This window comes from Phocoena sinus, chromosome 1 (assembly GCF_008692025.1).
Source record: "Phocoena sinus isolate mPhoSin1 chromosome 1, mPhoSin1.pri, whole genome shotgun sequence".
Classification (NCBI taxonomy): domain Eukaryota; kingdom Metazoa; phylum Chordata; class Mammalia; order Artiodactyla; family Phocoenidae; genus Phocoena; species Phocoena sinus.
The window spans coordinates 31,465,754-31,492,970 of record NC_045763.1 but is presented as its reverse complement, the minus strand read 5'-3'; the positions used below and the strand labels follow the sequence as shown (position 1 = coordinate 31,492,970).

The following is a 27,217-nucleotide window of genomic DNA, read 5'->3' as shown; positions in this document are numbered from 1 at the left end:
TAACAATACAGCAACATAGGAGAAGTACAGCACTGTGGTTATAAGCTTCTGTTCGTTCTGTGCCGTCGCTTTCAACCTGTTATCACTTCAGTGACATTGGGCAAATCATTGAATGTTTCCAAGCCTCAGTCTCTTTCTCTGTAAATCAGGAAAAACAGTACAGTGTTGTGGTGACAAATGTGGTAGGACACGTATAGCCCATAAAACAATGTCTGGCACATAATTGACAATAATAAACAAGACCCTAGACTGTGACCTCCATGATGGCAGACAGCACTGTCTGTTCTGTTCATTATTATGTACCTAGTGCCTAGACCAGCCCCTGGAACACACTATAGGCTCAGAAAAAATCTGTGCCACATGAAGGAATGGTCCTAATTGTTGTGGCCACAATGTCTTTAATGTGGCCCAGCTATGTTGAATTCCTATGAAGAGCCCAGCACTGGCTCTGTCACAACGATTTGATGGATGGATCAGGGCAGCTGATAGACACCATGGCCTGAGTGGCCTGATCCAGGGACAGGATTTAGGGACAGTCATATTGACACCATATGGGCTGCTTCTACCTGAGATTTCATCATTTCTTTATGAGCTAAGTCCATCGAGGACTCTGGCCTCATTGGAGTTGCTTGTCACAATTTATTGTCTAGAGTCAAAGGGAAGACCTTTATCAAATTAGGATTGCACAGGGCTGGAGAGACCACTGGGGCTCTGGCTACCCTGTGGCCCTGCATGGGGTCTCCTACCCCACCCCTCCCTAAGAGGAGGCCACGAGTCGTTAGAATTCAATTAAGCCCTGGCGAAGGGAGTCTTCCAGGCAGAGCCTGGGCAGGCCTGTGTCTGGGCTGAACAGAACAACCGATTTAAGCTAAATCAACGCCTACTTAAGTGAGCTGTAATAAGCATTCTGGGGGCAACGCCAGCCTGGGGGTGTCATTTATCACTGGGTAATAGAAAACCATAATGAATAATAACTTGGGCCCAGCAGCTGGAGCGTGCATACATTACCAGTTTCCAGCGGCCGTTGTCCACCCAGCTGGGAGGGTGGGGTCTGAGGCCTGGGTGCTGGGGTTTGCATATTGAATTCTGCTGCCTGCAGCAAAGTCTTTGTTGTACAGGAAAGCCACTAATCTCACACCTGCTTTGCCAGTCTTGCACTTGGCCTGGGGAACACACAGTCTATTTGCTGGTATTGCACCAAGAGGGGACAAGAGGGCTCTGAGAAGAAGCCTGTTCTCGCGAGAGGCTGGTTTTGGCATCTGCCTCGGCCAGTGTGTGAGAACACAGATCTCCAATTAGCTTCCCTCTGAGGCCTGATCCCAGGGTCCCATTGCCTCGCAAAGCCTGGTCACCAACGGTCTTTGAGCACCAATGATGCACATGGTTCTGTGCTGGGCAATGGTGGGCTTTGGGAAGGCTTGAGGATGGTGATGGAAAATTCCTGCCCCAGCATTATCTTATTTGATATCTACTAACTCCTCCTGAGATAGATGTTATATATGTGCCCATTTTATAGACAAGAAAACTGTGAATCAGAGGGGTCAAACGGCTTGCACACAGCCAGGAAGTGGGTGTCCTGGAATTTGAATCATTTATATTCAGATATAAAAGCTGAATCCTTTGCCTTTCGCCACCTCCCCTCCCAGGAAAAACAGACTCTCACACGTTGGCATCTCTTCTTCTGATACCATTCTCTTCATGCTCTGCATCCTTGAGAGCCCTTTCTCACCTCTCCCCCATTGTGTCCCAGCAGCCCACTCCTTCCTTTTGGAAGTTCTCCTTCTTGTACCTTCACCTCGCCTCCTCCTTGGGGTAATTATTTCTCCTCACTGCTGTTGTGAGAAAGATGCGTCAATCTGTACTAAGCAAGATTCTTCTGGTCCCATGAGCCTGGGGATAAAAGACCCCTGGAATAATAAAAAACAATGTCTTCCTGATTCAGACTCCACCAGAGGTTTATTCCAGTCCTTTCCCCTGTGTTCCTTGAGGGTTTCTGTCCTACCTCATCTTGCCGACCTCTTTTGCTGCTTCCAGGGAACCTCTATGATTTCCTCCTGCCCATCCCATGGCCCAGTTCAGTGTTCACCTCTTCCCTTTCCTCCAACACTGGCTTCTTGGCTTTGGGTCTTTGGAAGTTGTTTTTGGTCCCTCTTGATTGGGGGTGGCTTCTGTTTTGTTCTCCCAAAGTCCCCTCTGAAGTGGGCGGGAGGTTGCCCTCCTGCACATTCACTAATTCATTCCTCAAACATTTATGCACTTTCTAGGGGTTGGAAATTCAAGAGGATTTAGACCATGTCCTTCTACACCGGACAGATTCTTTCTTCAAGGATTTTCCCTCCTTGCCCATCTTTGTATGTTATATTGACTCCATATTTCAGTTTCAGTGCTCCATAGTCTTGTGGGGATTTTTTTTTGTTTTTTTTCCTGAAGAATCTGATGCTGTTGTTTTTTTCTCGACTGGCTCTTGATCATAATAAATTCAGCTCCTCAGGACCCATAATGAGTTTGTAGACACCTGGAGCAAAGTGTGAGGGCTGTGAGCTATGCTGGGCTCAGACTTCCCTTCTTTCTGACCTCAGCCACTATCTCAGACCAAGACGAGGCCCGGACCTGAATTTTCATTGACATCTTAGATTGAACAATCAATTTCAGGAAAATATCTCAGCAGCATTTTTCCTAAACCATAAGAAATAAACCAAAATAAAGCCAACTTGCTTTACTCAACTATCAATTGACAAAACCAAACAATGCCAGAAGAAAAGAAAACAGAAGTGTTCTAACTCTTATTTGAGTTGTAATAGCTTTGCTTTGATCTACACCTTCCTGGTTTATTCTCAACTATTTCATACTCGTCATCCCTTTACCACCCATTTGAAAAGTCCTCTGAGAACAAAGCTCCTTTATGATGAAGTCAGCCATGTGATGGTGGCCATTGGAGGTGGACCACTGAGCCTTCCCTTCAAACGAGCTGCTGTGAGTACAATTGGCTGCTGGGCTCCAGGGGCTGCACCTTTGAATCTGCTGTGATGTTCAGCTGAGGCCAAATATTTGATGGATTTTAGATAAAGTATATGTTTCTGTTATTGATTTCTAGTTTAAATCCACTGTGGTCAGTGAACATACTTTGCATTATTTTAATAATTTTAAATTTATCTGAGACTTGCTTTATGCCCAAATACTATCTTAGTAAATGTTTCATGTGGACTTGAAAATAATATGTGTTGATTTGAGTGGTGTGTTTTCTAAGTGTGTGATTTTTCTGATAATCTACTTGTTATGGATGTAGCTTTCTTTTTATTAGTGTTAGCCTGGCATATTTTATAAATATCCTTTAACTTTCAAACTCTATGTGTCCTTATAGTTAACGTGAGTCTCTTGTAGATAGCATACAGATGGGTCCAATCTAGCACTTATTGCCTTTTTAATTGCATTGTTTAGACCACTTATATTTAATAAAATTTTTGATATGGTTGGGTTTAAATCTACTATTTTGCTATTTCTTTTCTGTTTGCCCATATGTTCTTTGTTCTTTTTTTCCCTCTTTCCTTGTTTTCTTTTATAACAGATGAATTTAAAAAATGATTTCATTTAATCCTCAGTATTGGCTTATTCGCTATATTTTTATTTATTTATTTTATTTAGTTTATTTTTGGCTGTGTTGGGTCTTCATTGCTGCACGCAGGCATTCCCTAGTTGTGGCGAGTGGGGGCTACTCTCTGCTGCAGTGCGCAGGCTTCTCATTGCGGTGGCTTCTCTTGTTGTGGAGCACGGGCTCTAGGTGCGCGGACTTCAGCAGTTGTGGCACGTGGGCTCAGTAGTGTGGCTCACTGCTCCGTGGCATGTGGGGTCTTCCCGGCAGGGATCAAACCCATGTGCCCTGCACTGGCAGGCGGATTCTTAAGTACTGCGCCACCAGGGAAGTCCCTATATTTTTAAAATGCTTGATATAGGATTTATATAGGCATCTTTAGCTTCTCACAGTCAAACTTCAAACAATACTGTACCACTTAATATAGTATAAGAACCTTATATCAGTATTCTCCCTCCTGTTCTTTTTGCTATTGTTTTCATAAATTTTACTTGTATGTGTAATATAAACTCCAAAATGCATTATTATTATTTTTAATTTAAATTGTCAATTAGTTTCTAAAGGGATTCAAGATGAGAAAAAAGTCTTTTATATTTACCCACGTATTTATCACTCCTGGTATGCTTCATTCTTTTGTGTTGAGCAAAATTTCCATCTGGTATCATTTTCTGTTTTCCTGAAGAACTTCCTTTATCATTTCTTGTAGTATAGGTCTTCTGCCAATAACCCCCCTGAGATTTGTTTGTCTAAATCGTCCTTATAGCCATACCCATTTTATTGTGCTTCACTTTATTGCTCTTTGAAGATACTGTGCTTTATAAAAATAGAAGGTTTTGGGCTTCCCTGGTGGCGCAGTGGTTGAGAGTCCGCCTGCCGATGCAGGGGACGCGGGTTCATGCCCCGGCCCGGGAAGATCCCACATGCCGCGGAGCGGTTGGGCCCGTGAGCCATGGCCGCTGAACCTGCACGTCCAGAGCCTGTGCTCCTCAACGGGAGAGGCCACAACAGTGAGAGGCCCGCGTACTGCAAAAAAATAAATAAATAAAAAAAAATAGAAGGTTTGTGGCAACCCTGCATTGATCAAGTCTATTGGCACCATTTTTCTAACAGCATTTGCTCTCTTTCTGTCTCTGTGCCACATTTTGGTAATTCTCGAAATATTTCAGACTTTTCCATTATTATTATATTTGTTATGGTGATATCTGTGATTAGTGATCTTTGATGTTACTATTGTAATTGTTTTGAGGTGTCATGAATTGCACCCATATAAGATGGCAAACTTAATTGATAAATATTGTATATGCTCTAACTGCTCCACTGACTGGCTGTTTCCCCTTCTCTCTCCCTCTGCTTGGGCCTCCCTATTGCCTGAGACACAACAACATTGAAATTAGGCCCATTAATAACCTTACAATGGCCTCTAAGTGTTCCAGTGAAAGGAAGAGTTGCATGTCTCTCACTTTAAGTCAAATGATTCAGCTTAGCGAGGAAGCCAAGCTTATGCAGAAAGCCAAGATAGGCTGAAAGCTAGGCCTCTTGTGCCAAACAGTTGGCCAAGTTGTGAATGCAAATGGAAAGTTTTTGGAGGAAATTAAAAGTGCTACTCCAGTGAATACACAGATGTTAAGAAAGTGAAACAGCCTTATTGCTAATATGGAGAAAGTTTTAGTGGTCTGGTTAGAAGATCAAAGCAGCTACAACATTCCCTTAAGCCAAAGCCTAGTCCAGAGCAAGGCCCTAACTCTCTTCAATTCTAAGAAGGCTGAGAGGTGAGGAAGCTGTGGAAGAAAAGTCTGAAGTTAGCAGAGGTTGATTCATGAGGTTTAGAGAAAGAAGCTCTCTCCATAACATGAAAGTGCAAGATGAAGCAGCAAGTGCTGATGTAGAAGCTGCAGCAAGTTATCCAGAAGATCTAGCTAAGATAATTCATTATGGTGGCTACATTAAAAAACAGAGTTTCAATGCAGATGAAATAGCCTTCTATTAGAAGAAGATGCCATCTAGGACTTCCATAGCTAAAGAGGAGAAGTCAATGTCTGATTTTAAAGCTTCAAAGGACAGGCTGATTCTCTTGTTAGGGGCTAATGCAGCTGGTGACTTTATGTTGAAGCCAATGTTAATTTATCATTCTGAAAATCCTAGGGTTCTTAAGAATTATGCTAAATCTACTCTGCCTGTGCTCTGTAAATAGAACAACAAAACCTGGCTGACAGCACATCTGTTTACAACATGGTTGACTGAATATTTTAAGCCCACTGTTGACACATAGGGCTCAGAAAAAAAGATTCCTTTAAATATTACTGCTCATTGACAATGCATCTGGTCACCCAGGAGCTCTGATGGAGATGTACAACAAGATTAATGTTGTTTTCATGCCTTCTAACACAACATCCATTCTGCAGCCCATGGGTCAAGGAGTAATTTTGACTTTCAAATCTTATTATTTAAGAAATATATTTTGTAAGGCTATCGCTGCCATGGATAGTGATTCCTCTGATGAATCTAGGCAAAGTAAATTGAACATCTTCTGGAAAGAATTTACCATGCTAGATGCAGTTAAGAACATTCATAATTCATGGGAAGAGGTCAAAACATCAACATTAACGGGTATTTGGAAGAAGTTGATTCCAACCCTCACAAGTGGCTTCCAGGGATTCAAGACTTCAGCGGAGAAAGTGACTACAGATGTGGTGAAAATAGCAAGAGAACTAGAATTAGAAGTGGAGCCTGAAGATGTGACTGAATTGCTGCAATCTTGTGATGAAACTTTAATGGATGAGGGATTGCTTCTTATGGATGGAGCAAAGAAAGTAGTTTCTTGAGATAGGAACTACTTCTGGTGAAGATGCTGTGTAGATTTAGAATATTACATAAACTTAGATGATAAAGCAGTGGCAGGATTTGAGAGGAATGACTCCAATTTTGAAAGTTTTACTGTAAAATGCTATAAAAAACATTGCAAGCTACAGATAAGTGTTCATGAAAGGATGAGCCAATTGATTGTCTGATTTTATGATTTTGCTGCAGCAAGCCCAACATTCAGCAACCATCTTTGGCCACCTGGCCTGGAGTCGTGACCTGAATCTGTATAGCTGGGCCACCGCAGAAGGTGCTGAGCAGACTGAAGGATGAGGAGCTCATGGAGCTCAACACCCTCTTCCTGATCGGGGTGGATGAGTGTCACCGCATGCACAAAGATACACATACACCTGATCAGTCAGCAGTCAACACCAAGGCAAGACCCTTCACCAGAAAAAAGATTATGACTCATTGAAGGCTCAGATAATAATTAGCATGTTTTAGCAATAAAGATTTTAAAGTTAAGGTATATACATTGCTTTTTTAGACATAACACAATTGCACACTTAATGGACTACAGTATAGTATAAACAATATAGTGTAAACATAACTTTTACATAAACTGGGAAACCAAAAAATTCATGTGACTTTCTTTAGTTCAGTACTCACTTTATTGCAGTGGTCTGGAACTGAACCTGCAATATCTCTGTGGTAAGCCTGCATTTCATCTTCAGATTTGAAGGATATTTTTGCTGGGTTAAAGAATTCTTGGTTGACAGTTTTTTTCTCTTTAGTGTCTCCATGGTGTCTTTCTATTTTCTTCTGACTTGCATAGCTTCTGACATGAAGTTTGCTGTCATTTTTTTAAAAAATAAAATTTATTTATTTTTTGGCTGCATTGGGTCTTGGCTTTTGCACACGGGCTTTCTCTAGTTGCGGTGAGTGGGGGGCTACTCTTCGTTGCAGTGCGTGGGCTTCTCCTCATGGTGGCTTCTCTTGTTGTGGAGCATGGGCTCTAGGCACTCAGGTTTCAGTAGTTGTGGCTCATGGGCTTAGTTGCTCCGCAGCCTGTGGGCTCTTCGCAGACCAGGTATTGAACCTGTGTCCCCTGCATTGGCAGGTGGATTCTTAACCACTGTGCCACCAGATAAGTCCCTTGCTGTCATTTTTGTCTTTGTTTTTCTGTATATAATGTGTCTGGCTGCCTTAAAATTTTTCTTTTTTTAATCATGGATTTGAGGATTTTTATTATGATATACCTTGAATTGTTTTTGAGATTTATTCAGCCTAGAGTTCATTGAAATTCTTGAATTTGTGGGGTTATAATTTTCACCATATTTGAAAAAAATACATGGTCTTTTTCTTCAAATGTTGCATCTGCTAGTCCCCTCCCTCTTTTTATGGAACTTCAATTTCACATATGTTAGACTGCTTGATTTTGTTCTCTACTGATGATCTGGATTTAATGATCCAATTTTTTTCCCAGTCTCTTTTCTCTCAGTGCTTCATTTTGGACAGTTTCTACTGCTATCTTTTCAAAGTCACTGATCTTTTTTCTGCAGTGTCAAACATCCTGTAATCCCATCTAGTGTATTTTTCATTTCATATATTGTATTTTTTTAATCTCTAGAATTTGCATTTGCTTCTTTTTTATTTCTTCTATATTTTTTCTTATTATGATCATGTTTTTTTCTACCTTCTGAAAAATGGAGTATAATTACAATGGCTATTTTGCTGTCCTTGTCGGCTTGTTCCACCAGCTGTGGGTCTGTTTCTACTGACTGATTCTTCTTCTTATGGAGAAGTTTTTTTTTTCTATTTTTTTGCATGTCTGGTAATTTCTAATTAGATGGTAGATGTTATTAACTGTACATTGTGGGTTGCTAGGTATTATTTTTTTTTTCTGTTCATGCCTTCATTTATTAAATCCTGCATTCACTGATTTCAGTCAACAAATACTTTAAAAAAATAAATTTATTTGTCTGTGTTGGCTCTTTGTTGCTGCGTGCGGGCTTTCTCTAGTTGTGGCGAGTGGGGGCTACTCTCTGCTGCATGTGGGCTTCTCATTGCAGTGGCCTCTCGTTGCAAAGCACAGGCTGTAGGCGCATGGGTTTCAGTAGCTGTGGCATGTAGGCTCAGTAATTGTGGCTCGCGGGCTCTAGAACATAGGCTCAGTAGTTTTGGCGCATGGGCTTAGTTGCTCTGTGGCATGTGGTCCCAGACCAGGGCTTGAACCTGTGTCCCCTGCATTGGCAGGTGGATTCCCAACCACTTCCCCACCAAGGAAGTCTAGTCAACAAGCACTTTTAAGCTCACTCTGTATCAGGCACTGTGCTAAATACTTAAGTTTCAACTGGGTGCAAAACTGATGTGATTCCTGCCCTCTAAGGGCTTTAAGTCTATCTGGGAGGCAAACATGAGTAAAATATTTGCATAAGATTATAATTGTGAACAGTGCTAAATGCTATGAACAAAAAGTAAGTAAGACTTGTATAACATTCATTTATTCAAGTGTTTATGGAGTGTTTAGGAACTGAGGATATGGTTGTTAACAGGACAGCAAATCCTGGCTCTCATGGAAATTATATTCTGGCTGAGGAGACAGATAATAAGCTAATTCACAAAAAAGAAAACTGATAATTTAATATCATTTAATGCTAAACACTATGAACAATAACCAAGAAAGCCCAGGGGATAGAGAGACTGAGGGTGGTACTTTATTTGTTTTAATTAATTAATTCCCTTTTTTTGTGCATTTTTTGATAGAAATTATTTATTTATTTATTTATTTAGTATCTTTATTGGAGTATAATTGCTTTACAATGGTGTGTTAGTTTCTGCTTTATAACAAAGTGAATCAGCTATACATATACATACATCCCCGTATCTCCACCCTCTTGCGTCTCCTTCCCACCCTCCCTATCCCACCCATCTAGGTGGTCACAAAGCACGGAGCTAGTCTCCCTGTGCTATGTGGCTGCTTCCCACTAGCTATCTATTTTACGTTTGGTAGTGTATATATGACCATGCCACTCTCTCACTTTGTCCCAGCTTACCCTTCACCCTCCCCATGTCTCAAGTCCATTCTTTATGTCTGCGTCTTTATTGCTGTCCTGTCCCTAGGTTCTTCAGAACGTTTTTTTTTTTGATTCCGTATATATGTGTTAGCATATTGTATTTGTTTTTCTTTTTCTGACTTACTTCAGTCTGTATGACAGACGCTAGGTCCATCCCCTCACTACAAATAGTTCAATTTCCTTTCTTTTTAAGGCTGAGTGATATTCCATTGTATATATATGCCACATCTTCTTTATCCATTCATCTGTCAATGGACATTTAAGTTGCTTCCATGTCCTGGCTACTGTAAATAGAGCTGCAATGAACATTGTGGTACATGACACTTTTTGAAATATTGTTTTTCTCAGGGTATGTGCCCAGTAGTGGTATTGCTGGGTTGTATAGTAGTTCTATTTTTAGTTTTATGAGGAACCTCCATACTGTTCTCCATGCTGGCTATATCAATTTACATTCCCACCAGCAGGGCAAGAGGGTTCCCTTTTCTCCACACCCTCTCTAGTGTTTATTGTTTGTAGATTTTTTTGATGATGACTATTCTGACCGGTGTGAGGTGACACATTGTTGTAGTTTTGATTTGCATTTCTCTAATGATTAGTGATGTTGCGCATCCCTTCATGTGTTTGTTGGCAATCTGTATATCTTCTTTGGAGAAATGTCTATTTAGGTCTTCTGCCCATCTTGGGATTGGGTTGTTTGTTTCTTTGATATTGAGCTGTATGAGCTGCTTGTATATTTTGGAGATTAATCCTTTGTCAGTTGCTTCATTTGCAAATACTTCTCCCATTCTGAGGGTTGTCTTTTTGTCTTGTTTATGGTTTCCTTTGCTGTGCCAAAGCTTTTAAGTTTCATTAGGTCCCATTTGTTTATTTTTGTTTTTATTTCCATTTCTCTAGAGGTGGGTCAAAAAGGATCTTGCTCTGATTTATGTCATGGAATGTTCTGCCTGTTTTCCTCTAAGAGTTTTATAGTGTCTGGCCTTACATGTAGTTCTTTAATCCATTTTGAGTTTATTTTTCTGTATGATGTTAGGGAGTGTTCTAATTTCATTCTTTTACATGTAGCTGTCCAGTTTTCCCAGCAGCACTTATTGAAGAGGCAGTCTTTTCTCCATTGTATGTTCTTGCCTCCTTTATCAAAGATAAGGTGACCATATGTGTGTGGGTTTATAACTGGGCTTTCTATTCTGTTCCATTGATCTATATTTCTGTTTTTGTGCCAGTATCATACTGTCTTGATTACTGTAGCTTTGTAGTATAGTCTGAGGTCAGGGAGCCTGATTCCTCCAGCTTTGTTTTTCTTTCTCAGTATTGTTTTGGCTATTTAGGGTCTTTTGTGTTTGCATACAAATTGTGAAATTTTTGTTCTAGTTATGTGAAAAATGCCATTGGTAGTTTGATAGGGATTGCATTGAATCTGTAGATTGCTTCTGGTAGTATTGTCATTTTCACAATGTTGATTCTTCCAGTCCAAGAACATGGTATGTCTCTCCATCTATTTGTATCATCTTTAATTTCTTTCATCAGTGTCTTATAGTTTTTGCATATAGGTCTTTTGTCTCCTTAGGTAGGTTTATTCCTAGGTATTTTATTCTTTTTGTTGCAATGGTAAATGGGAGTGTTTCCTTAATTTCTCTTTCAGATTTTTCATCATTAGTGTATAGGAATGCAAGAGATTTCTGTGCATTAATTTTGTATCCTGCTACTTTACTAAATTCGTTGATTAGCTCTAGTCATTTTCTGGTAGCAGCTTTAGAATTCTCTATGTATAGTATCATGTCATCTGCAAGCAGTGACAGTTTTACTTCTTCTTTTCCAATTTGTTTTCCTTTTATTTCTTTTTCTTCTCTGATTGCTGTGGCTAAAACGTCCAAAACTATGTTGAATAATAGTGGCGAGAGTGGACAACATTGTCTTATTCCCGATCTTAGTGGAAATGGTATCGGTTTTTCATCATTGAGAACGATGTTGTCTATGGATTTGTCTATATGGCCTTTATTATGTTGAGGTAAATTCCCTCTATGCCTACTATCTGGTGGGTTTTTATCATAAATGGGCGTTGAATTTTGTCAAAAGTTTTTTCTGCATCTATTGAGATGATCATATGATTTTTATCCTTAAACTTGTTAATATGGTGTATCACATTGATTGATTTTCATATATTGAAGAATCCTTGCATTCCTGGGATAAACCCCACTTGATCATGGTGTATGATCCTTTTAATGTGCTGTTTGATTCTGTTTGCTAGTATTTTGTTGAGGATTTTTGCATCTATGTTCATCAGAGATATTGGCCTGTAGTTTTCTTTCTTTGTGACATCTTTGTCTGGTTTTGGTATCAGGGTGATGGTGGCTTTGTAGAAAGAGTTTGGGAATGTTCCTCCCTCGGCCATATTTTGGAAGAGTTTGAGGATAGGTCTTCTCTAAATGTTTGATAGAATTCACCTGTGGAGCCATCCGGTCCTGGGCTTTTGTTTGTTGGAAGATTTTTAATCACAGTTTCAATTTCAGTGCTTGTGATTTTTCTGTTTTTATTTTTGATTTCTTCCTGGTTCAGTCTCAGAAGGTTGTGCTTTTCTATGAATTTGTCCATTTCTTCCAGGTTGTCCAGTTTATTAACATATAGTTGCTTGTAGTAATCTCTCATGATCCTTTGTATTTCTGCAGTGTCAGTTTTTACTTCTCCTTTTTCATTTCTAATTCTATTGATTTGAATCTTCTCCCTTATTTTCTTGATGAGTCTGGCAAATGGTTTATCAATTTTGTTTATCTTCTCAAAGAACCAGTTTTTACTCTTATTGATCTTTGCTATCATTTCCTTCATTTCTTTTTCATTTATTTCTGATCTTATCTTTATGATTTCTTTTCTTCTGCTAACTTTGGAGTTTTTTTGTTCTTCTTTCTTTAATTGCTTTTGGTGTAAGGTTAAGTTGTTTATTTGAGATGTTTCTTTTTCCTTGAGGTAGGATTTTATTGCTATAAACTTCCCTCTTAGAACTGCTTTTTCTGCATCCCATAAGTTTTGGGTCATCTTGTTTCCATTGTCATTTGTTTCTAGGTATTTTTTTATTTCCTCTTTGATTTCTTCAGTTATTTACTAGTGTATTGTTTGTATCTCTTGGTTATTTAGTAGTGTATTGTTTAGCCTCCATGTGTTTGTATTTTTTACAGACTTTTTCCTGTAATTGGTACCAAATCTTATAGCGTTGTGGTCAGAAAAGATCTTGATACGATTTCGATTTTCTTAAATTTACCAAGGCTTGATTTGTGATGCAAGATATGATCTATCCTGGAGAATGTTCCATGAGCACTTGAGAAGAAAGTGTAATCTGCTGTTTTGGGATAGAATGTCCTATAAATATCAATTAAGTCCATCTTGTTTAATGTATCATTTAAAGCTTGTGTTTCCTTATTTATTTTCATTTTGGATGATCTGTCCATTGGTGAAAGTGGGGTGTTGAAGTCCCTTACTATTATTGTGTTACTGTCGATTTCCCCTTTTATGGCTGTTAGCCTTTGCCTTATGTATTGAGCTGCTCCTATGTTGGGTGCTTAAATATTTAAAATTGTTATATCTTCTTCTTGGATTGATCCTTTGATCATTATATAGTGCCCTTCTTTGTCTCTTGTAAGAGTCTTTATTTTAAAGTCTATTTTGTCTGATACGAGAACTGCTACTCCAGCTTTCTTTTGATTTCCATTTGCATGGAATATCTTTTTCCATCCCCTCACTTTCAGTCTGTACGTGTCCCTAGGTCTGAAGTGGGTCTCTTGTAGACAGCATATTTGTGGGTCTTATTTTTGTATCCATTCTTTTGGTTGGAGCATTTGATCCATTTACATTTAAGGTAGTTATCAATATGTATGTTCCTATGACCATGTTCTTAATTGTTTTTGTTTGTTATTATAAGTCTTTTCCTTCTTTTGTGTTTCTTGCCTAGAGAAGTTCCTTTAGCATTTGTTGTAAAGCTGGTTTGGTGGTGCTGAATTCTCTTAGCTTTTGCTTGTCTGTAAATGTTTTAATTTTTCCATTGAATCTGAATGAGATCCTTGCTGGGTAGAGTAATCTTGGTTGTAGCTTTTCCCCTTTCATCACTTTAAATATGTCCTGCCAGAGTTTCTGCTGAAACTTGCAGAGTTTCTGCTGAAAGATCAGCTGTTAACCTTGTGGGGATTCCCTTGTAAGTTAATTGTTGCTTTTCCCTTGCTGCTTTTCAATATTTTTTCTTCGTATTTAATTTTTGATAGTTTGATTAATATGTGTCTTGGCGTGTTTCTCCTTGGATTTATCTTGTATGGGACTCTCTGTGTTTCCTGGACTTGGTTGACTATTTCCTTACCCATTTTAGGGAAGTTTTCAACTATAATCTCTTCAAATATTTTTTCAGTCCCTTTTTTTTTTCTCTCCTTCTGGTACCCGTGTAATTTGAATGTTGGTGTATTTAATATTGTGCCAGAGGTCTCTGAGATTTCCTCAATTCTTTTCATTCTTTTTTCTTTATTCTGCTCTGTGGTATTTATTTCCACACTTTTACCTTCCAGGTCACTTATCGTTCTTCTGCCTCAGTTATCCTGCTACTGATTCCTTCTAGAGAATTTTTAATTTCACTTATTGTGTTGTTCATCATTGTTTGTTTGCTCTTTAGTTCTTCTAGGTCCTTGTTAAACATTTCTTGTATTTTCTCCATTCTATTTACAGGATTTTGGATCATGTTTACTATCATTACTCTGAATTCTTTTTCAGGTAAACTGCCTATTTCCTCTTCATTGGTTTGGTCTGGTGGGTTTTTACCTTTCTCCTTCATCTGCTGCATATTTCTGTTTTCTCATTTTGCTTAAGTTACTGTGTTTGGGGTCTGCGTTTTGCAGCCTGCAGGTTCATAGTTCCCATTGTTTTTAGTGTCTGCTCCCACTGGGTAAGTTTGGTTCAGTGGGTTGTGTAGGCTTCCTGGTGGAGGCGACTGGTACCTGTGTTCTGGCGGATGAGGCTGGATCTTGTCTTTCTGGTGGGCAGGACCACGTCCTGTGGTGTGTTTTGGGGTGTCTGTGAACTTGCTATGATTTTAGGCAGCCTCTCTGCTAATGGTTGGGTTTGTGTTCCTGTCTTGCTAGTTGTTTGGTATAGGGTGTCCAGCACTGTAGTTTGCTGGTCGTTGAGTGGAGCTGCGTCTTAGTGTTGTGATGGAGATCTCTGGGAGAGCTTTCACCGTTTCATATTACATGGGGCTGGGAGGTATCTGGTGGACCAATGTCCTGAACTTGGCTCTCCCATCTCAGAGGCTCAGGCCTGACACCTAGCCAGAGTACCAAGACCCTGTCAGCCACACAGCTCAGAAAAAAAGGGAGAAAAAGAAAGAGAGAAAAAATAAAATAAAGTTGTTAAAATAGAAAAAAATTATTAAAAATAAAAATTAATTGAAAAGAGAGAGAAAGAAAGAAGACAGCAACCAAACCAAAAACAAATCCACCAATGATAACAAGCACTAAAAACTATACTAAAATAACCCCAAAAGAAACAAACAAACAAAAAACCAAAATAGACAGTCAGAACCCTAGGAGAAATTGCAAAAGCAAAACTATACAGAGAAAATCACACAAAGAAGCATACACATACAAACTCACAAAAGAGAAAAAGGGGGAAAAATATATATATAAAATAAAAAAGGAAGAGAACAACCAAATCAATAAACAAATCTACCAATGATAATAAGCTCTAAATACTAAACTAAGATAAACATAAAGCCAGAAACAAGTCAGATGCAGAAAGCAAACCCCAAGTCCACAGTTGCTCCCGAAGTCTACCACCTCACTTTTGGAATGATTATCTATTTAGGTGTTCCACAGATACAGGGTACCTCAAATTGATTGTGGAGATTTAATCCGCTGCTCCTATGGCTGCTGGGAGAAATTTCCCTTTCTCTTCTTTGTTCACAGAGCTCCTGGGGCTCAGCTTTGGATTTTGCCCTGCCTCTGCATGTAGGTCACCTGAGGGTGTCTGTTCCCCATCCAGACAGGACGGGGTTAAAGGAGCAGCTGATTAGACAGCTCTGGCTCACTTAGGCCAGCGGGAGGGAGTGGTATGGAATGCGGGGCGAGCCTGTGGTGGCAGAGGCCAGCATGACGTTGCACCAGCTTGAGGCGTGGCATGTGTTCTCCCGGGGAAGTTGTCTCTGGATCACGGGACCGTGGCGGGCTGCACAGGCTCCCAGGAGGGGGAGGTGTGGATAGTGACCTGTGCTTACACACAGGCTTCTTGGCGTCTGCAGCAGCAGCCTGAGCATCTCATGCCCATCTCTGAGTCCATGCTGTTAGCCGCGGCTCGTGCCCATCTCTGGAGCTTGTTTAGGCGGTGCTCTGAATCCGCTCTCCTCGCACACCCCGAAACAATGGTCTCTTGCCTCTTAGTCCAGAGTTTTTCCCGGACTTGCTGGATATAATTGTATTTATTTAAGTAGTGTTGGATTTTTTTCCTGTGCATAGTTACTCAGAACTATGGGTCTTTTCACCCTTGTTAAGCTTTTTTTATGGCAGGTACAAAGCAACTTTTAGTCTAGGTATAATTTAGCACCAATATTAAGGCAATTCCTTTTTGAGGATTCTACCCAAAGCCCCATGTGTTATGAAGTTTGTTCTCGATCCTGTGTGAACTCTGGGAATTGTTCTGCTTATGTTTTTCCTGATGGTTCTTTTTCCATCTTTGGGTAGTTTTTGCTTATGCACATCCAGCCACAGACTTGAGGGGACACCTGTGCAGATCTCTGAAATGCTCTCTTTGTGAAGGTCCTGCCCTTTTGGTACTCAGCCTTGCAAATTCTATCTGCCTTGGCTTCCCTGAACTTTCATCTCTGGCTTCTCTACTCACTCAGACTGCCGGCTTCTGTTATGGTCTCCACTCCCTTTGCTAAGGCCTGAAAAATGCCTCTAGGTGGTGAGCTGGTACAATCGACAAACAACCTTGCTTGTTTGCCTTCTTTCAGAGATCAAGTTTCTGTACTGCTTTTTTGCACAATGCTTAAAACTTGTTATTATGAAACAATGCTTTGGTTTCCTAGTAGTTTAAGATGTAAGGGTATCTGGTCCCTGTTACCCCATCTTGGCTGGAAGCAGAAGTGATCACTCCCTCCTTTTAGAAATACTTTATTTTCTTTTTTGTTTTCCTGCTTTAATGGTCACTTCTTAATCTCCTTTTCTTCTATTTCCTCTTTCTGATCTACTTCTGAATATTGGCGTAGGTCCCCTTCTCTTTTCTATTTATTATCTTCATTGGTAGATTTATCTAGCCTCATGCTAGATATGCTGTCGGCTATAAAATAGATATCTCCAGCGCAATCTCCCCTCTGAATTCGAGACTCACCCATCTGATTAGCTTATTAGACACCTCTGTGATGTCTACCAGGCCTCTTTTAAAAATTATTCATTTGTTTGTTTTTATTGAAGTATAGTTTATTTACAATATCATGTTAGTTTCAGGTGTATAGTACAGTAATCCAGTTATTTATATTTATATATATATATATATATATATATATATATCTTCAGTTTCTTTTCCCTTACAGGTTATTACAAAATATTGAGTATGTTTCCCTGTTCTACCAGGCCTCTTACACTTAACAAGCCCACAGTAAAATTCTCAACTTACTCCTCTCCCAAACGTGTTTCTTTCATAGTCTTTGTATCTTAGTGATGAGGTTTATTCACTAATGCACCCAAAAACTTAAGGAAAAAACTTGGAGTCACCTTCACTTCTTTTTTCTTCTCCTCTAACATCTAATCCATTAGAACGTCCTGCAGGCTCTGCTTCAAAAATATATTCCAGAGCATCCCAACTCTTACAACTTCACTGCTACCACTTTGGTCTCTGTCTTGGTATTTCTTGCCTGGACTCTTACAATATTCTCCTACCTGCTTCCACTCTGGCCTGTTCCCAATTTAGCCTATTGTCCCCACAGCAGCCAAATTTTAATCAGATCATTTCACTTTTCTGTTTCAAGCCCTCCAATGGCTTCCTATCACATTTAAAATAAAATGCAAATATCTTATCATACCTATAAGGCCAAATATGATTACCCCCTATTTCTTTAATTTGGTCTCTTAGCATTTCCCCCATCTATTTATTTATCCCAGGTAGACTCAGCTTCTTTCTGAATCCTGAGCACAATTAAGATTTTTACGTACTCAGGGCCTTTGCACATGCTGTGCTCCTCTACCTAATCTGTGAAGCGTAATTGCTCTTTCTTGCCACTCAGGTCTCATCTCAAATTTTTCTCTTCAGAGAGGTCTTCTCTGACCTAATATAAAGAAGCTTCTCACCCTGTCACTTTCTTATCCCATTACCTCCTTTTATTTTCTTTATTACCCATGTCATTGATTGCAACAATGGCTGCAATTATCCATCCCTCCATCAACACCCCTCTGCAGTATGACTTTGCAACACCTTCCATTGAGATGTGGAGTCTATTTCCCCAGTCCTCAAATCTGGACTGGACTTATGACTTGCTCTGTCCAATAGAATGTTTGGGAAGTAAAGGTGTGCCAGCTCTGAGCCTTGTCATCTTCTGCTCTTACTCTTGGATGCCAGCAACTGCCTGGAGAAAAAGACTGAGCTAGTTTGGCGGAGGATGAGAGAACTGGTGGAGGAAAACTGAGGCACCCCAGCCAACAGCCAGCCTTTCCCAGAAGCAGAACCACCGGGCTTCCCTGGAGCCAATTGCATATGCGTGAAGGAACCCAGACCAGACTGTTAGAACTGCTGAGCTGACCTGTAATCTCATGAGCAAAAATAAATAGTCATTTTAAAAAAATCATAAAATATTAGCATGGTTGGTCATGCAGCAAAAAACTAATCCAGTCATAACACTATTTGAAATTATGTTACATATATGCTCACTTCTTTATTTTTTTAATGTTTAAAAAATTTTTGATAACATGTTTTATTTAAGAATATGTATTATTTAACCCAAAATATCAGAGTAGTATTATTTCAGTGTGTACTCTATACAAAAATTATTTACATTCTTTTTTCTTGCATAAAGTCTTTTGAGGGTATATTTTACGTTTGTAGCACACCTCAATTTAGAGCAGTCCCACTTCAAATGCTCAGTAAGTCAGGTGGGAATCGTCTAGCCCTTCTTTATTGTGTCTCCCCCACTAAAGTAAAAACTCCTTGAGGGTAGGGAGTTTCGCTCATCATCATATTGTAGTAGTTATAGCTGTAGCATTGGATCAAAATGATAGTATAACAATATGGTATTTTAAGAAAGACCCAACTATTGGTGTTTCATTAAAAAGGTGAGATATGGCCACCAAAGTCGTCTATACTTTGTCCTAAGTTCTTCCTAAGGGAAAGCCAGGATAGAGGACTGAGGAAACTTTATTCTTTCAGCAGAATGATAATCAAAACAAACTGAAATAAATTATCCTACAAGAGGAGGAATCAGGCACAGCAAGGGATCTGGCCCTTTTCTGGGAGGGGAGCAGAGTGAATCTCATCCCAGGGAAAGGAAGCTGGGAAGACCTGGGAACCTCATTCTTTCTTTGTCCCTCCCCCATCTCCCAATTCTGCTGTCATATCCTCTTCTTGTTTGCCTTAATGTGTCCTCTCCTTCCTATTCTAAGGAGACCCCTTCAAGGCTCTCCAAAGAACAGCAGAACCCAGACTGGCTTTAGGAGGAGTATAAATTACTAATATCACTCAAACCAACCAACTGAAGGAAAAAGCAAACAATGGCCAACCAGCCAGTGATCCTGGTCATGGGATTTTTCACAATAACAGGGGAGGAATATAGACAGATGGATTTTTAAAGGAGTGTTTCTTGGGCCAATTAGAAATTTTGATATAGCATAAAAATTTCTGAGTATCTCTCCAGATGTAAATAATTCAGATTTCAAATTTTTAAAAATACTGAAATAATTGTATTACACAACTGTAAGTATAAAATATTAAAATTGTATTTTAATACAATTAAAATTGTATTTTTAATATTAAAAATATTAATATTTTGATACTTAAAGCTAGCATGTTATTCTGGAATGCCTGAGCACCTTCAGCCTATACTGTGATCACCGTCAAGTCTCCAGCACCTAGGACAGCGCCCGACAGGTTCTCATCCATGAAATAAGCAGATGAATGAACAGACGCTTGCTAGGATTTGGCTGTAGGAACGGGCTGGGTGGAGGTCCAACCGCAGGGTAGTCAGCTGCCCTCAAACACACATACACACTCCACATGCCACCTCCGCAAACAACTGCTTCCCTCCCAGGTGGACCCCAGCTCTGACAGGGGAGCAGGAGGGGCACTGCGTATGCTCCCAAGGGCATGCATCCCAGGGCTAAGGCAGCACAGCCGGTGGAGGAGGTGTTGCAAACCCTCCACGTCCTCCTGGCCTGGAAAGCCTCAGTCTTCCATCAGAGGCTCCCGTGATGCTAGCAGGGGTGGGGCTTTGGAGGAAAATAACAGTAAGAACAACATAATGGCCACCTCCTCAGTGCTCACTGTGTACCAGGCATTGTGCTAAGTCCTTTTGTATGTTCCTCTATTTTAATTTTTAGAGCACTCTATTTTGTGGATGAAGAAACTGAGGCTGACAGAAGTTAAGTCACTTGCCTGGGGCCACACCTTTAGGGAGTGGCAGAGGTCAGGATTCGAACCCGGGTCTTTCTGTGCCATACTTCCTGAAGGCTGTGGTAGGCCAGCACCTGCCTTGTCTGCCTGTTTGGAGCTGCCCCTCCTTTCATCTATCCCAGTGGGGCCCCCGAGCCCCACTCTGAGCCCCAAACTCCATCCTGCAGGTCTCTGGGGCCCAACCCTGACTCATAATGTTTTTCTTCTTGGGATCAGCATATTCTTCACCTGGGGTCCCCTTTCCAAAGAGCTCACACTCTTCCTATTTCTCTGCACTGGGGCAGGCCTGACAGCCTTGTCCGACAAAGGGCTGAACTACCTCCTACCAGGCTAGTATGTGTTCTCTCATTGATCTCATCCCTCCTCCCTTCAAACCCACACTCCCATCCTATCCTTACATGTACATGTCAGCTCTCCAGAGAGCAGACACCTCCTACATGCACAGGAGCTCAAGCACCAGATATACTGTAGATCTTCCTCAAATTATGGTGGGGTTATGTCCTGATAGACCCATCATAAATGGAAAATATTTCGTCAAAAATACATTTGATACACCTAACCTACCGAACATCATCGCTTAGCCCAGCCTAACTTAAACATACTCAGAATACTTCCATTAGCCTGCAGTCGGACACAAACATCTAACGCAATGCCCATTTTATAACAAAGTGTTGAATATCTCATGTAATTGAATACTGTACTGAAAGTAAAAAACAGAATGGTTGTCTGGGTACAGGAGAGTTGTAAGGGTATCAGTTTTCACCCTTGTGATCTCATAACTGAATGAGAGCTACAGCTTCTGCCACTGCCCAGCATCACGAGAGAGTATGTACTGCATATCACTAGCTGGGGAAAAGATCAAAATTCATTTTTTTTTTTTTTTTGCGGTACGCGGGCCTCTCACTGTTGTGGCCTCTCCCGTTGCGGAGCACAGGCTCCGGACGCGCAGGCCCAGTGGCCATGGCTCACGGGCCGAGCCGCTCCACAGCATGTGGGATCTTCCAAGACGGGGGCACGAATCCGTGTCCCCTGCATCGGCAGGTGGACTCTCAACCACTGCGCCACCAGGGAAGCCCCAAAATTCATTTTGAAGTATGGTTTCTATTGAATGTGTATCGTTTTACACCATGGTTAAGTACAAAAATTATAAATGGAAGCATCGTAAATCTGGGACCATCTGTATGTACCAGAGACCTGCATCCGACGTACACAGGTGAGCCGCTGTTTTACACACACATGCAGGATATGCTCCACACATGTACACGGGCACCCACACCCTCCCCCCACAGGAAGTCACACACCACACACATCATTCAGCATACCTGACACACACACATACCTGTTAAACTTCACACCCACTCACAAGACTGACCTACACTGCCCGCCCCCTTCCACCCTCTCCCACTGCAGTTGGACGGTCATTTGGTGTGATGGGTACTCCAAGTAGGGAAACAATCTCCTTGTACTAGCCCCACCGTCCAGGTGCCCCAACAAATTCACAGGTGTGTGTGAAAGAAAAGGAGAAGAAGATGGAGCAGAGTGAACTAAACAGGCCCTAGAACCGCCACGGCAAACACGGGCCAACACGGGCCCCAAGTCCCGCTAGAAACTGACGACGTTGTGTTTGTTGGAGAGAGATCTTGGTGATATGGCTGATACACTGAGAAAAAAAGGAGCTGGTGGGTCAAGGGGCCCCTGGACGCCTCTGGGGAAGGAAGCAAATGAGGATTATAACTGTGGTGAAATAGAGAAAATATGAATAGGACACATTTTAGATATTTGAATAAAGCAAAGCATGAACAGGAGAAGAAAATTCCCAAAGATGAGAAACCACTTGTCTCTCGGCTAAGATGAAGATTCACAGAGCTGGGGGTGGGGTGTTACTGGGGAACCAGCTGAGGGATAGTGGGGATCAGACTCCAGATTTCTTCCAGCGATTTGTCCAAAGTGCTTCTCCCAGCCTCGGTTCTGAACAATGCTTATTGTGCTGCCAAGAAGCGTAAAGGAAAATTCAGTTAATTGTGAGCCTGGGCAGGTCACATCTCTGCTTGTGCATCCACGCGCATGAGTTGATTGGTCAGGGTGAGGTTCCCGCGTGCGGGTCTGGAGTCACAGGCAGGGAGGGGATGGAGAGGGCAGCCTGGGGTCTGGTCCATGGGGCCCAGGGAGCCGGCATTAGAGCCTTCGGGCTGAGCTGTTCTCAACCCGGGGCAGAAGGCACAGATGGCACCGGGGACAAGTCCATTCCTGTCTTTACTGGGAATGCAACGTGGCCTCATCTTAGGAGGGACGGCAGGTGAGGGGGCCACCCCAGACGGCCCTGAAGGCGCAGAGACAGAAACACGAGAGCGCTGCTTGTGAGCGCAGGTGAGTCTGTGTTATCCTTGGACATTTCTCTGCAGAAAAAGGGTGACATTTGAGGGGGCTGAAGTGTGCCGTGGGCAGTTAGAGGGATGTGGATGTGGGCTGGAGAAACTGGAGAATTCCACAGGCCTGCTGCTGCTGGGACATCCAGGTTTTTTTGTCTTTATCTCCAAACAAATTGGTCCCTGATCAATAGCAGCAGGTGACCCAAAGCCCACTTTCCGGTGGACCCTTCGCTCTGGTTCTCCCAAGGGTTTGCCCCTTTTGCTCTCCCTGCCTCATAGGGTGGGGCAAGGTTTACACAGGAGCAGAGCTGAGGGAAGTCTCTGGGCCATCCCAGTTATTTGGGAGCTGCTCTGCTCTCAGAAACCCAGGAGTGGCTCATGAGAGGCTCCCTGGAAGAGGGCGTTTGACCATTGAGTTTGGTGAGTGGAGTTGGATTAGCAAAATGCTGGGGCTGGGGAGATGGCATTCCAGGCAGAAGAGACTGCACGAGCAAAGCCAGGGAGATGGGGAATCTAGGAAGCCTGGAGAAGCTGGCTGAGGTCAGTGTGGTGGTGAATTTTGTGTCAACTTGACTGGGCCATGGGGTGCCCAGATATTTGGTTAAACATTATTCTGGGTGTGCCTGTGAGGGTGTTTCTGGGTGAGATTAACCTTTGAACTGGTAGACTGAGTGAAGCAGAATGGGGGCCTCATCCAATCCATTGAAGGCCTGAATAGACCAAAGAGCCTGAGGAGGTAGGAATTTCTGTTGCTTGACTACTGACCTGGGATACTGGTCTCCTGCCTTTTTTTTTTGCGGCATGTGGGATCTTCCCGGACCGGGGCATGAACCCGTGTCCCCTGCATCAGCAGGCGGTCTCTCAACCACTGTGCCACCAGGGAAGCCCCTCCTGCCTTTGAACTTGGACCAGGACTGGAACTTATACTTTGGCTCTCCTGGGTCTCCAGCTTGCTGACTGCAGATCCTGGAACTGTTCAGCCTCCATAATCTCAAGCAAATTCTTTATAATAAATCTCTCTCTACGTATCTATGTATCTATGATCTATCTATCTGTCTGTCTATTTATATCTATCTATCTATCATCTACCTATGTATCTATCTATCTATTATCCATCTATCTATCTATCTACCTGCCTACCTACTACCTCTCTCTCTCTCTCTCTATCATCTCTGTCTCTATCTCTATTTCTATCTCTATGTCCTATGGGTTCTGCTTCTCTAGAAAACCCTGACTAACACAACCAGAGTGGTGGTTCTCACCGGTGTCTGCACACCAGCGTCACCTGGGAGACTTAAGAAGGATGACTCCCTGGGCTCCATCCCCAAAGGCTCTGATTCTATTGATCTGGGGTCAGGTGTGGGCATCTCTATTTCTTAGAAGCTCCAGGGACTCCCTTGTGCAGCTAGGAGAAGTGGAGAAGTTCTGATCTGGGGCATGGGGCGTGTAAAGGAGAGGAAGTAAAGGGATGTGAACTCATTCCGGCATCTGTGCTGCAGGTGTTTACTTGTTAAATAGCATACAGATACCCACCACTGCAGTGGTAGTGATGAACCCTGTTTTTCAGATAAGGAAACCAGTCCCTCAGTGAGTGAGTGGATGGCTCAAGGCTCTGAGGCTAGTAAGTGGCAGAGCTGGGACTCATACCCTAAAGTCTGAAAGATGAGCCTGGAAAGGTTTGACCCCAAAGTGGCATTTGCCTTCTACTCTGGGAGCATGGAGAACAGTGGAACATGGTAACCCTCACTCTGAGGTCAGATCCTCTCATCCGTAACGCCCAATTCTGCCTGGGAGATCTTCAAGCTTGGGGAGTCTGCATGATTATGAGTCCCATGACAACGTCTTGTACTTTTTAGTGACATATTAGTCGAGTATTAATGTTGGACGGGACTTCAGAAATCAGAACATCTCCTACCCCCACCTTCCTTCCAGGATTGGGATGGTGTTCCATTCATTTCTTTATTCCCTTGACAGCAGTGCTTGGCATTCAGTGGATCCTCCATTAATGTTTATGGAATTGAAATAAATGATTTAAAAGGTCACAAAACTGATGTAACAAATGCTCAGGTAAATTTAGCTCTCTTTCCCACACAGAGCGAGCTATAGCCGAGCTGCAGCTAGAATCAGTTCTTCTGATCCCAGCCATGTGGCCTTTCTATGCTGTTGTTTCCATGTTGTTGTTGTTGGTTTCAGAATCATAGCCTTTTGGGGCTGGATGAGCCTCAGAAAAGGTTTATACAGCATTTAAAAACAGTCTTCATCTTCTGTGTCCTCTCCAATTCAGTAGCAGCGACTGTCCACAATGCTGTGTGGAGAAAAAGTCTAAGGCTCATGAGGAAAGAGCGCCATCATTGACTAGTGATGTCGGTCACGGATGTAGGAATGGTTAGTGGCAGCATGCATGTCAGATATTTGCTGTTCCTGATTTCATCTGAATTCTTTACTTTATGGTTAAGAAAATCAAGGTCCCTATGGCTGTCCATAAAATTATATAACAGTGGGAGACATATAAATAATGAGGGATCTTTCCACAAATCCCAGGTGCTCTAGGGTCTCCTTAAGGAAAGCCAGCATTGAGGTTATGGCCAAAATTTCTGGACTTGAAGTTGGTTGAAGAGACTGTGTACACATTCATTTTTTTTAAAAAAATTATTTATTTATTTTTATTTTTTGGTTGTGTTGGGTCTTTGTTGTTGGGTGCGGGTTTTCTCTAGTTGCGGTGAGCGGGGTCTACTCTTCGTTGTGGTGCACGGGCTTCTCATTAGGGTGGCTTCTCTTGTTGCAGAGCACAGGCTCTAGGCGCAGGGGCTTCAGTAGTTGTGACACATGGGCTCAGTAGTTGCGGTGCGTGGGCTAAGTAGTTGTGGCTTGCGGGTTCTAGAGCGCAGGCTCAGTAGTTGTGACACATGGGCTTAGTTGCTCCGCGGCATGTGGGATCTTCCCGGCCCAGGGCTCGAACCCGTGTCCCCCGCATTGGCAGGCGCATTCTTAACCACTGCGCCACCAGGGAAGTCCTGGTGTACTCATTCTTATGCTTAATGATGGTGTGATCTCAGGCGTGTCTTCTCTTTCTGAGTTTCAGTTTCTTCATCTATAACGTGGAGATATAATTGTTGTCTCTTAGGGTTGTTATAAAGAGTAAATTAAGGAAAGTGTGAAAAATGTCCCATCAACCATGAGGCATTGTGGGACTCATTCCTTTTGTGGATTGCATTATAGGCCCCAATTCTTTACCTTTCCCTGTATCTACGCCTTTGCCATATGACTCTGCAGTTCTTTCTATAAGGCAAGTATATTCTCTGGCCCTCTACTTTGAACTTGGGAATGTGACTTGATTTGGCCAATGGAAATGGGCAGAAACCATAGGGTGCCAGCTTGGGCTAGGCCTCAAGGGGCATGGCATATTTCCATTTGCTCTTTTGTGCCTCTGTTTTTGTCATGAGAAGAACATGCCCCAGCTAGTCCACTGGACTAAGGACTATGAGAGAAGTGGGGAAAAGGCTCAGACCCAACCTACAGCTTATTGCTGCCCAGCTGAGCCCAGCCTGTATCAGCTGACCCCCAACTGGCCTGCAGATACCTGAGCTAAATGAATGCTTACTGTGGTATGTGACTGGGATTGTTTGTTACGCAGCAACAGCTGATGGAGGCACCTCCGAAGGCCATTCCTGGTAAGAAGCAGCTTTTCTCTCTCTGGGGTCGCAGTTTCATTGCAGAGTGAGTAAAGAGACAATGTACCGCAGGGTAGGAAGGGCACCTTATCACAGACTGGGCTTCCTTCCCTCTTCCACGTTTGTGAGGAGCCTAGGGCCTCTTGGATGCCATTGACATTGAAATATGCAACAGTCTTGTGTGAGAGCCCTCTCACCTCGAGACCTGGCTCCCAGGCCTCTTGCAGTCCAGCAGCTCAAAGCAGAACATCAGTTGCTTTGATTCTGTCTCATGAGCCTTGCAAACCGTTGCTTTTACCCAACCACCCTGCACCTGCAACACCTTCCCCCCATTCTGGGGTTCTTACTGCCTATTCCCCATTCCATACTCCTTCTCTGCATCCTACTTTGGGCTGGACTTTCACTTTCTGCAGGAGGAGGGAGGATGTATGGGAAGGGCACGCTGCCCCAGTTAGCTGTGGAGGCCTGCCTCGTCTCAGCCAGGGAGCAGGGCTGATCACTGTGGCTGGGTAACTCAAGGGCAAAGAGTCCAAGGAGAATATGCAAAACTCTGCATTGAATTGAGACAAAAGCACAGCTCTCTGAGTCCTTTGCTCTTAAGTTCAAGAAGAAAATGTGAGAATTGATATGCTAAGTGGATGCAAAGAAATTCTTCCAGCAGGTCCTGGGTCTGAGAATTCTCCCCTAGATGAAGTAAAGAAAGGGGGTGGCTGCTGCTGAAGCAATTTTAACTGATATTTCTTAGAGGAAGAGGCTGTTGTTGACCTTGAGATCTTCGGGTTGAAAGAAAGAAACTAGGGCCAGAGAAGGGTATGGACCTTGTCTAATATGGCACAGACACTTGGGGGCACAGCAGGTCTGGGCCAAGGTGTGCTAGGTCCTGATTGAGCCCTTCCTTTGCTGAGCAGTTCTTTAGAACCAACTTGGTCCAAGGCCAGGGCAGGTCACACACCCCCGTGTAGTTCCATTGTCACTTATCTTCTTGCTGGAAAATACTGCTCTTCAAGGTATACTCATGGCATAGTCCTGCTTTCCTGTGTCCAAAGTGTCCCTGACGGTAGTTTACACTGTTGATGATAAGGCTATGCACATGTC

General features: G+C 42.3%; 1 long non-coding RNA gene across 1 annotated transcript; it reads left to right on the top strand.

Moving 5' to 3' along the window:
• The first annotated feature begins 6,263 nt into the window (after positions 1-6,263).
• LOC116750898 lies at positions 6,264-18,909 on the top strand. The gene is made up of 4 exons (XR_004349151.1): positions 6,264-6,402; positions 10,302-10,308; positions 14,596-14,599; positions 18,899-18,909. It is a non-coding gene; the product is annotated as an uncharacterized LOC116750898 (long non-coding RNA).
• Positions 18,910-27,217: the final 8,308 nt, after the last annotated feature.